The sequence below is a fragment of the Haemorhous mexicanus genome, chromosome 13 (assembly GCF_027477595.1).
Source record: "Haemorhous mexicanus isolate bHaeMex1 chromosome 13, bHaeMex1.pri, whole genome shotgun sequence".
NCBI classification, from domain to species: Eukaryota; Metazoa; Chordata; class Aves; order Passeriformes; family Fringillidae; genus Haemorhous; species Haemorhous mexicanus.
Window position 1 is genome coordinate 1,946,393 of NC_082353.1, and position 12,053 is coordinate 1,958,445.

The window sequence follows — 12,053 nt, forward strand, 5'->3', positions numbered from 1 at the left end:
AAGAACTTCCAGTGGGAGTTCACAGCTTTTAACCCCCTGTGTTCTCAGAGGCGTATCTATGCCCTCAGTGGACAAACCAGGTGCCAATATTAAAATTTGGACACCGATTGGCGTGACCACACCATCCCAAAAAAAACTCATTTCCCCTCAAACCACGACACTAGGTTTTATGGGAGAGGTGATCAAAGGCAGGAGGCCTTGACATGCTGCATGATGGTATAGAGTCTCTCAGATGGCAGAGGATATGGGCATCAAATGAGGTGCCATAGTGTCCTTCACACAAACTAGGTCCTAAAAGTTGATGTTAAATATGGAATCATGAAGATGCACCAGGAAAGGTGTTGTAAAGCCACCAAACGATCCTTTTCAATCCCTTTTAGAAAACTCTCTCCCATAAGAAACTACAAGTAAATGAAAATGTTTATAAACATCCTGGTTTTCCTTTAAAATTATTGTTCCCATCTTTATCCTTGTCCCTGTAAACTTCCCCCCACTAAACACTAGGACTGGGAGCTCCTGTGAGCTTGACCTGAAACCTCTTGGGGTTGAGACCTGGGTCTTCTTTATAAAATTGTCCTCGCTTGACAGTGCTTTTTAAAAAAAAGACTTCTGGGGCTGTTGGTCTTGACCTGCTCTCCACCACCTCTGATGCTCACCTCTTTTTCTTTCCTACAGAGTGGTGGTGGTGGTTGTCTGGTACCCTGGGGACCAATGATCATCAGGGCCTCAGGGCCCTTAGCATTGTTGCCTCACTTTGGGCACCACTTGCCACAGCGAGTGGTTGTCTAGGGCGCCTTCCCAAAGAAGTGTCTTGAAAAAGACTCCTCAGGGGCACAGGAACATCTGCGCTCATGCCAGGTGATTACAGCTCTTCTGGGATCCAGGCGATCCAGAAGGAGAGACGGGGTCTTTGTGTAGGGTTCTAAGGGGAGCCTTTATTGAGCTTCTTCAAAAGAGTCTAGGGACAAAGACCCACTCAGGCAGGGAAAGTAGGGATTTATATGGGGATCTCAAGGGGTGGGACAGAACACCAGGGCAAATAGGATGAGGGCACAGGGGTGGAGCGAGTGGGAAGGGCCAATGGGATACATTGAATCTGCATGTCACAGCAAGGCACGCTGGGAGAAGCCTTTCTCCTCACCTTGACAAGAGTGGTTATTGCTTGAGGGGTTTTCCCTTTCCCCAGGGGAATGTTGTAGACTTTTTCCCTGTTGGCCCACTGACCTCTACAATTCCCGTGGTTTTATTCATTAAAAAGGCTTCTCCCATGGCCTTTTTACAACAGCATAAAAATCATGAAAACATAAGCAAAACAATAAAAATTACAATAAAAATCCGCAAAACATTTTTAACCACAGCAAGCCCCCAACCCTTGAGTCGCTACTGCTCAAAGAATTCATCGATTCTGTCTGTAATCTCTTCTACTTAGACCTGTTGGACTTGTTCCTTCAGCAGCTGGGATCCTGCAGACAGAAACTGCAGCCAAGAGAAACTGCAGCCAAGAGAAACTGCAGCTGCAGTTGCTGGAGGCACCACAGCTGCAAAGTAGTGGTGGAGGGTTTGAGTTGTGGTAGGGATCAGGGCTCCACTCCTTTTACAGGGGTTTAACTGTTAGGGAGCCCCCCAGCCCCAAGAAGCCACGGTTGTGGTGCTGGCTCATTAGCAGTGGCAGACAGTAAACTGGAGCCTCGGCCACAGCGGTAGCAGAATGGTGTGGGGCCATGCTGGTCCCTGATCTTGGTGCCTCTCCCTGGGGCAGTGGCGGCCCCACAGCCCTGCAACTGCCTAGCAGTGTTGTGACCGGGCTTTCCCAGTTTTAGTGCAGCAGCTGTTGTCTGAGGGCTTTCTAAGGTGGTGGCATGGTGTGGATGGACCCACGGAGGTCGAGTGGAAAGCTACAGCACCGTGCTGTCTCAGCAGCGGCAGCGGCGATAGAGTCATCTCTGGTGCACGTTGTCTCCCCAGTGGGTGTAGCAGGGCTTGGCAGAGCAGCAGCAAACCCTGCTCCACAGCCAGGCACCATCCCGCAGGGGCAAGACATCTCGCAGGCGCTGGGTACGGTCTCACAGCGGCTAGGTGTGACCCCAGGGGTCTCATCCAGGGCGGCAGAGCCCAGAGAAGTGACAGAACGCCCGCTCAATGCGGCTCGGCAGCACGTCTTCTCTGCCTGGTTCGGTGGTGGCATGCTCCACTGATAACAGGCACTGACAAGGGCTATCCCTGAAGGTCTGTGCAGCAGCAGGGCACTCTGCCAGCACGCCATCCCCACCTGGGGCAGTGGCATGGCTCTGGACAACCAGGGGACATTCTGCTGAGGAGGTGTCCCTGCAGGGGATGGGCTCCCAGGAGTTGGGTGATGTTTTCCTTCTCCCCTGTTTATACACAGCTGCGATGGGGTCCATGATGGGGAAGGGATTCCTGACCAAAGGTGAGGGGTGGTCCCGGTGTGGTTACACTCATCATCATGGGGGGAAGGGGGGAGATGAGGGCTATGGGGGGCACAGAAAAGGGAGGAAGAGATGTGGGGAGGTAGCCATTTTAGGGTGTCAGGGCAGGAAAACTTGGAAATGGAGGCAGCAAAATTCTGGGGCTTGCTACATTGCTGGCACCATTTTGTGGTGAATCAACAGGAGGTGGAACTGGGTAAAGGGGCTCAGGAGGGAGGATGAGGGGAAGGTCCAGGGCAGCAGCTGCCTGGCAGCCACCCCCAAACTGCCCTGAGCATTTCCTCTGATTCACCTTTGCTTTCTTTATTCTTCCTCATCCCAATTTCTTCCTACTGCCCATCCCTTTTCCCTCCCAGGAAAACAGCCCATCCCTGTTTGCTCTTCTCTCTCTGGCCCCACTCCCCATTGCAGTTCCTGACTTGCACCATGGGAATTTCCCTTGGGGAGCAGGATCATCCTACAAGTGCTGCAGGAATTGTCTGCAGGCTCCTGCAGTGCCTCATACTGCTCCATTGCCAGAGGCACCATAGGCCAGGGGGGCACATTTGGGCTGCTGTGCCTGGCTGTAGGGCTCCCTGTTCTGGGCAATGAGCAGGAGATGCAGAGGCTCTGCAGGACTGACAGGATGGGCTTTGGGCCTGGCAGGAGAAGCTGAAGCACCTGGGTTGCTGGAGCTTCTCAAGAGGAAGCCCAGGGCTTCTCCTGCAACTGCTCCAAGGGTGGTTTCAGAGAATCACAGAATCAGTAAGGTTGGAAAAGACCTTGGAGATCATCAAGTCCAACCTGTGCCCTGACACCGCCTTGTCCCCCCAAGCCTCCTCTTCTCCAGGATAAACTACCCCTGTTCCCTCAGCCGCTCCTCACAGAACTTGTGCTCCAGGCCCCTCACCAGCTTCATTGCCCTTCTCTGGACATGGTCCAGCCCCTCCATGTCCTTCCTAAATTGGGGGCCCAGAACTAGACACAGCACTCAAGGTGCTGCCCAACCAGTGTCCGGCACAGGGGAAGAATCAGTGCCCTGCTTCTGTTGGCCCACCATTCCTGATCCAGGCCAGGAGCCATTGGCCTTCTTGGCGCCTGGGCACACGGCTGGCTCATATACAGCCTGCTGTCCATCGGTCCCTGCAGGTCCCCTTTCTGCCTGGCTGCTGTCCAGCCACTCTATCCCCAGCATGTACTGCTGCAGGGGTTGTTGTGGCCAAAGTGCAGGACCCAGCACTTGGACTTGTTAAACCTCACCTTGTTGGATTTGGTCCCTGGATCCAGCCTGCCCAGGTCCCTGCGCAAAGCCCTCAAACCATCCAGCAGATCAACACTCCCAGACAGCTTGGTGTCACCACGGTTCCATGAGGCTGCAGAGTGTCACAATGGTCTCCATGATTCCATGAGGCCTCCCAGTGTCACAATGTCCCTTTAGTTCCATGGGACCCCTTAGTGTCGCAAAGTCCCTTGGATTCTTGGGCCCCGCAGTGTCACATGGGCCCTTGGTCCCCCAAAGCCCTGCAGTGTCACAATGGATCTTTGGTTCCCTGAGGTCTCACAGCACGGCAATGCTCTCCTTGGTTCCACAGTGTCACAATGGCCTCTTGGTCCAAAGGGCCGCAATGGTTTCAAACATGTTTCCTTCATTCTATGGGTCCCTGAGGAGCAGCACTGGCCACTATGGTTCCATAGGGCCCTGCAACGTCACAATGGCCCCATCATGACACGAGGTCCTGCTCTGTCACAATGCTCTGCATGGTTCCACAAGGCCCTGCAGTGCCACAGTGGCCTCTTGGTTCCATGAGGCCTCAGAGTGCCACAATTGATTCCTTGGTGCTGCAGTGTCACAATGGAGCCACAATGGTTACACAAGATCCTGCCGTGCGGGGGCTGGAGATCCGGCCATGGAAAGACTTGCTGCACTCCCCTGGAGGGCCAACCCCTGAACCACAAACTTTTGGTTAGGGTGAGGCTCCCAACAGCCTTTGCGACCCAATGTTGATTTGTTGTAACCCATTGGTCCTTCCCCTTTGCTCCACCTTTGCACCTTTAGCTCATTGTCCCTGAGTTTTTTCCCACCCCTCACTTTCCTTTCCGTGTTTTCCCCTGGCTCCTTGGAGCTCTTGTCCCTGGCCTCCTTTGTAGAGTGCCCTGCTCTTAACAAAGGCTAGTTCTGTATGGAATGCCATGCAGGCTCCCATCTTTCCTTTCTCCATGTTGCTCTGAGAAGCTGAAGCAGAACATCCCTTGCCGGTCTAAAGAGGAGGATGTGCGTGTGTCCCTGAGTCATCCTTCTTGGGACCCTTCCTCAGGAAGGTCTTGGCACCCTCACCATCTGCACCTGCCGCCGCAAGTGTTGCCCAACTGGAGGCATCCAGAAGAGCCCCTGAAGAAGCATCCACTGTAGTTTTCACTGCAGACCGCATTGCTGTTGGGTTGCTGCCTCTCCAAGGATAAACCTCTGTGTTTTAGCAGAGGCCATCCAAGGAGCAACCGGGACCCTCACCTACCGTCTGTAAGAAGAGGAGCTCCTTGAGGACCGGCCATCAGGTGGCCACCTTCCCAGCTGTTTCCCTTGACCCTGCAGGCATTGGCCTGAAGAAAGATTGTGAGTTGGACTTTTGGAATTTGTTGGGTCTTTTTTTGTTTCTCATTTTCTGCTGGGTGAGGGAGTGAGAAATTGAGGATGGGAAATAAACTGATCAATCCTAAGCAGAGCCCTCCTCAGAGGGACTTTTACTTCCAAGTTGTGGGTGCCTTTGTTGCGGGGAAATTCAGGTTTTCTAAAGGGGAATTGAAGAGATTTCTTAATTGGGTCTTTTTCCCTTGGCATGTTGCGATTCTGTGCTTTTAAGTTCTTTTTGGGATGAAGTCAGGAAAAAGTTGTACTTAGTTCAAGCAAATTGGGATCCTTCAGTTGTTAAATTTATTCCTTTATTTCACGTTATTGTAAGTCTACTGATCAGTTGGGGAAAGTTTCAGGTTCTGGGCCCCAGTTGAAAACCCCCTCCCCCTTGTCCTCTCCCCGTGCTCCTAAACCCTTTTCTCCACCTGAGGAGGAATTGGCAGGCAGTTGTCACCAAACGGCACAGGGTTGCTATGGTCACCCTGACACCCCCCTGATTACCTCTCTCTCCTTGCCAGGACAGCACTGGCCATGCTGCCCTGGACCTTCCCCTCAACCGCCTCCTGATGCCCACATACCCAGTTATGTACCCCCAAGTTACTGTTTCTCATAATGGCACTGGCAGCGTGGCCAGCCCCACTATTCTGTCCCCTATTTGCACAAGTTTTCCTGTCCTTGCTCCCCCAAATGGCCACCTTCCGGCTCCTTCACCTTTTCCTGTGCTCCCTGTCACACCTGGCTCCCCTCCTCCTCCTCCTGTGTTGACTGTAGGTGTATCCTGCAAGAGGAAGGCATGGGAAAGACAGAGCCAGAATGCCTTGGGAAAACACCATTATTTAACTTAGTGTGAGAAACTGACACAACCACCCATGACTCCTTGCTTTCCAACGCAAATGCACTGTTGTCAGTCAACTGCTGTTCATCCCCCAGTTCTAGAAAGTACTGTACCTCCCGTTCCCCCATCGGTTCTCCTTGAAAGACCACTCCCACTTTACTCCCTCATTGGTGCAGCCCATGTCACCCCACTTCAACTCCTCCCCTAACTCCCTTCCCTATTGTATAGTTTGTGTCCTGACCCCTCCCATCTTCCCTCAGTTATATACCCTGTTCCCTCCCCTATTCTTGGCTCTTTGCCACTGGTTCCCTTCAGCAGAGGTTGTGCTCCTGTCTGGCCCTGCCTTTACCTTATCTCCTTGAATCCCTCTTGCCTTCACCCTTCCCAGACCCTCAGATCTACCCTCAATAAACCCTGCTGGATTTACTACATTAAGAGCCCTCTGGTCTTTCTGATGAGACTTCAATCACTCCATCTGGGCTTGGGTGTCTTGTGGGCTGGGGGAGTTGCTGACGCAGCCCGAAGTGGAAACACTTTCGGTGCCGCAGGCACCTTGACAGCACCTGCCTGGGGAAGCTACACAGCCACCCACAGTAACCGTGTCGGGACCCTCCCCGTCCATTGGGAAACCCCTCCCCATTGCGAACCCCATCCATGCGCCCTCTGCTTTGAGCTCCTCCCTCAATGGTCCCTCCACTTACGGTTCCCTCAACTCCGGAACCGGAAGTCAAGATGATGGCAACCGGAAGAAGGCCATACTGGTTTCCACTGCCACCCACCATCAGGCAGGTTCCAATCGCCCAACGAGGCCACACACTGTCATCAAGCACCCTCAGTCGTCTTCAGAGGATGGGAACAGTAATTCCTCAGACTCCAATTCCGACTTTGGATCTGAGTATTGCTGAGCCAAGCTGCAGAGGGAAGCCACTTCGGAGGGTGACTCAGAGCTGGCCAAAAAGATCCTGGCCTTCCCCGTAATTTGTAAATGTGACAGAATGGTGACAGCAATCAATTTACAGGAGCCCATTCCCCATGGGGAATGGAACAACTTTGCAAGGTGGCAAAAGAATACAGCTGAGGTTTGTGGGAAGTCATGGGCCAGACACTGAAGCAGAGATGTCTTGGGAAGACTCTACCATGTAGTTCAGGGTGAGGGACTTGGGTTTTTCCCAGAGCCCTCTGTTTCTTTTATGTAAACCACTCAAATGATGTGTAACTCCCCTATTCCAGTAAGTTCTGTATCCCTTGTCTGCTCAATGGCCTCTGCCTCAAACCACTGCCCTCTCCTTTCCCCATTGGTTGCTGTTGTGTCACCCCATTCTAGCTCCTCCCCTTTCCCCCAACCCTATTGGCTTGTTTGTACCCTAACCCCTCCTACCCTTCCCTGGTTATATAACCAATCCCCCCCATCTGGGAGGGCTGTGAGCTCTTAGTTCCTTGAGCCTGGGTGTCTGCAGCTCCCGGGAGAGAGGTCAGCACGCTCTCTCCTTGGCTTCTTGATCCTGAAACCTTTCTGCTGTGGCTGTGGACCTTCTTGCCTGCCCTGCCTTTTGCCTCACTTGCACCCTACCTTCCCTGGACCCTTTGCTGCTCCTTCAATAAAGCCCAGTTGGATCCTTTGTGTCAAGAGCCTTCCTTCAGCTTCTGGTCATGCACGCTTTGCTACATCCAGGCCTGAGTGCAAGGTGGGCTGACAGAGCTAGTCACCCCCACTGGGAGGGAATCACTCTCAGGAGGGCTGTCATCCCAACAGCACCTGCCCAGGGCTTCCCTCAGCTGGTGCCCAAACAGGAACCTGGGCATCCGTCCAGCTCCCCAGAGCGGTTCCTCGGCGCAGCGGCTCTGTGAGTTGTTGCATCAGGAAATAAGTGCCGTTCGGACTGAGCTCCAGGGAGAGCTGCACCTTCGTTGTACGAGGACTGCTCTGCCTGGGCTGCAGACAACTGACTGCATTTCACAGGAGAAGACCTGCTTGGTTTGCTGAAAGCTCTGGGGGGAGCTTTCAGCAAACCAAGAGGACAGTCAAGAGCCAGCCAGCCCCATGAGGTGCCTTTCCTTTTGCCTGAGCCTTCATGATTTGGTGAGTGACCTGGGTGACAACAAAGAGCACCCTGCTCAGGCTCGTTTGTTTTAGTTTTCCTTTTGCCTCGTGGGGAGAAAGCACTTAGAGCAATAGGGGGACATCTTTCCCTTGCACAGAAGGAGTTCTGTCTACAAGTCCAATCTATCCTGGTGCTGGGGGACATTTTCTTTGCTAAGAGGGAGGTCAAAGTTTTTGTTAAATTTTTGTTTAAACACTTCCCTGAGACCTCTTGGGAAGACACCTTTTCTGTTTTTTTCTGGCGAAAAGTTGGGAAATGTATTTACCTAGAACAAGTTAAGGGGAATTACAAAGTGGGGAAATTTAATCTTTTATTTGATCCTATCCTTAAGTTAGTAAAATAAAGAGGGAAAGTTGGGGCACTCAGTTTTCCTTCTCCGTGCTCCTCCCCCCCCCAATCCTAGACCTATTTTCCTTATGAGTGGGGCAGCACACAGATCCTGCCCAAGTACACAGGGCTGCCACCTGCTCTCTGCTGCCTCCTGTCCCACTCAGTCCACTTCCCAGGCTGGGGCTAGCCACCCCAGTCCAGACCCTACCCTCTTCCCTGATCCTAAGACCCCTGTCCCCGGTTCAAGTTCCAGTTTGTGCAAGTGTAAAATAGTTGTCCAAAATGGTGTTGATGGCGTGGCTGACCACCTCGGCCCACAAAATGGCACTCTTTCTTCTCCCTTTGGTCCTCCTGCCCTTCCATCAGTACCTCCCATTGCATCCAGTTCTGGCCCTGCGTTGGGCCCCGCCCTCTCCCATGCATCGACATCTTGTGCGTCAGGTTCTGTCCCTTCCATCCCTTCCACTCCTCCTCCGGGTGAGTCTTCCATGGTTGGGTTTGGCCTCCCACCAGGCCATTTCTCTCCTTCTCTTGCCCCTTCCAGTTCCCACGACATCAGAACCAGAAGTAGGCCTGACCAGAAGCTGGCCATCTTGGCCTGCTGGGGCCCAAGCCACTGGGCACCACCAGCCAGTCAGAGACCCCTCACTCCAGCCTGTGTGGCCCAAATCCTCCAAGGAGGATGAGGACAGCGGCACTCTGGGCCATAACAGCAGACTGGGTGGCAACTGGGTGTGGATCAGAGAGGAGGCCATTAGGGATGGTGACTTAGAACTGGTGAGGGATCTTGACCGGGTGGTTGCTCCTGTCATTCTGAGTCAAAATGGTGCCCTATGTTGGGAACAGATTCCCTACACAGAAATTAAAGAGCTGAGAAAATCAGCCAAAGATTATGGGAAGAACTCACCTTATTTTAAAAATTTACTTGACTTGACATTTACCGGACTTATCTTAATCCCCCATGATTTGAGATACATCATGACTGCCCTGCTGTCTCCCACCGAGTTTTTATGGGAAGCGCAGTGGAAAAAACTTTTGAAACTGTTAGTAGAAAAACGTCAAGTGGCTGGGCTGGGGGATGATGCCCTGAATGCCTTTTCTGAAGACGGGATCTTCAACAGACCAGAAGATCAGTCCACCTTGCCAGTGGATGTGTGAAATGATATCAAGTTGGCTGCTAAGATGGCACTTTTAAAGATCCCCAACAGTTCCACCCCCCACCAGAATTTTTCAGCAATCCATCAAGGGGTAGATGAGCCTTTTATAAAATCTATAGACAGCCTTTGTGAAGCTATCAGGAGACAAATTGACAATGTGAAAGCTAGGGACGAATTGCTAAGAAAACTGGCTATGTCCAATGCAAAACCCAGACACAAAGAAAATTCTTAGGGCTCTCTCTCAAGATCCTGAGCCTTCTATCACGCAAATGGTTACTGCTTGTACTAAGGCCACTTCACTGGAACAGACTTTGGCAGTGGCTGTGAGCAAAGGGGTGGGTGAAGCAATGGTGACTTTAAATAACATCCAGTGTTTTAATTGCAAGCAGTTTGGCCACGTGCAGGCAACTGTTCCTATCCCTTCTCTGAGAGCCGCATTTAATCCTCTGTTACCTGAACTCATGCGCTTCAGAATGGTTTGCCTTCACGCCGCCTGGGAAATGAATGGCAGAGTGCACCTCAACCCCGCGCGATGACAGCAAGTGGCAGGCAGCAGCAACAGAGTCTCCCTACCATCCAGGAGACCCAGTTCCCGGATGGCTCATTTCCGAGATTTGAAGTCATGAGGAGGGGCTCAAATACTTCAGAAGGAAAAAGCAATTAGATCAGAATTTGTGTCAAGTTCATTGCAGCTCAGTGCATCTCTTACTACTGGATGAAGATTTTGTGAGAGTCCCGGCATGATACCTGAGGCCTCCGTACCAGGACTGTTCCAGGCAAGTACTTCTTTTGGGGGGTCAATGAACATACACCTTATCAAATAACCGATATTTCTGAAGTTATTACAGTTGATCCTTTTAATGAAATTACAGTTACTATCTCATGTACCCCTCCTCCATTCACCTTGTGCAAGCACTCTCCTTTTGCACAAATGTATATATCGCCTGGACAAGACCCTGATTCTAATAACTTTGATGTTTACTTTTCTCATATTCTGAGCAGGAAGATACCAAACATACAAGCCACCATCTCCCAAAAGGACAAATATATGGATCTTACACTAATGGCAGACACAGGAGCCAATGTCACCATCATCCCAAGAGCAAAGTGGCCCCGCGACTGGGAGTTGGTGCCCCCTTGCAGCACAGTCTCCAGCATCGGTGGAGCCGTCAACTATCTCTGCAGCAAGTATCTGGTAAGCACAGAGGGACCTGAGGGGCAAATCACATCAGTAAAGCCATTTGTTACCACATGTAACATCACTTTGATAGGCAGAGATGTTCTGTCTCAATGGGGGGCCCAATTAGATATCCCCAATGCCACCTAGGATTTTTAGCTTGGGCCACTGCAGAGTGCACCACCCTGCCACGTACCTGGAAGTCTAATGACCCAGTGTGGGTGGCCCAGTAGCTCCTTCCTGAAGGTAAGTTAAACATGCTCAACAATCTAATAGAGGAGCAGTTGCGCCTGGGGAACATAGTTCCATCTCATAGCCCCTGGAACACCCCAGTTTTTGTTATCCGAAAAACAGGTAAGGATAAATGGCACCTGCTCCAGGATTTGCGTAGAGAAAATGAACCTATAGAAGACATGGGCCCCCTGCAACCCAGCCTCCCCTCCCTCTTTATGCTTCTGAGGGATTGGCAGCTCGCAGTCCTTGACATGAAGGACTGCTCATTAACACCCTGGAGACACTCCCAAATTTGCCTTTTCGGTACCCTCTATCAACTGAAAAGAGCCCTAAAAATGCTATCATTGGGTCACTTTGCCGCAGGGCAAAAAACCTAAACAGGACCAAAAAAATCTTTTCTCACTGTCTTTGTAAATATAATATATTCACTTTGAATGCAGTTCTGAAATCTGTCGAATTAACCACAAAAGACTTGGAAACATAAATCAAATTATTCCAAGAGGCTTGGCTTGTTAAAGTGTTCTGAATGTTAATGAGCCCTGGGGCACTGAATTCCTGAACTGAAGAGCTAAAGGCTGAACAAGCCTCTGGAGAAGTAAAATTCAGCAGCAGCCTCCAAGTTTTTAGAGAATGTGGAAGACAACTTTTTGTCACAGCTAGTGAGTGAGCCCAGCTGGGGAGGGACCATGTTCGACCTGTTGTTTGGCTATAAAGATGGGCTGGGGGGAGATGTGCTGGTTGGAGGCTGCTTGGGGCATAGTGACCATGAAATTATAGAGTTCTCAATATTTGGTGAAATCAGAAGGTACATCAATTAGACTCTTACATTGGACTTCTGAAGGGCAGACTTTGGCCTGTTTTAGGAGACTTCTTCAGAGAGTTCCTTGGGAAGCAGCCCTTAAAAACAAAGGAGTTCCCGAAGGGTGGGTATGCTTCAAAACTGAGATCTTGTGGGCACAGGAACAGACTGTCCCTGTGTGCTGAGAGATGAGTTGATGAAGGGAACGTCCAGCCTGGATGGGCAAAGAAGTTTTGAAGGAACGTAAGACTAAAAAGAGGATGTATCATTTTTGGAAGGACAGTTAGGTCTCTCAGGAAGTATTGAGAGGGGTTGCTAGGACACATAGGGAAGAAATTAGGGAGGCCAAAGCTCAGTATGAACT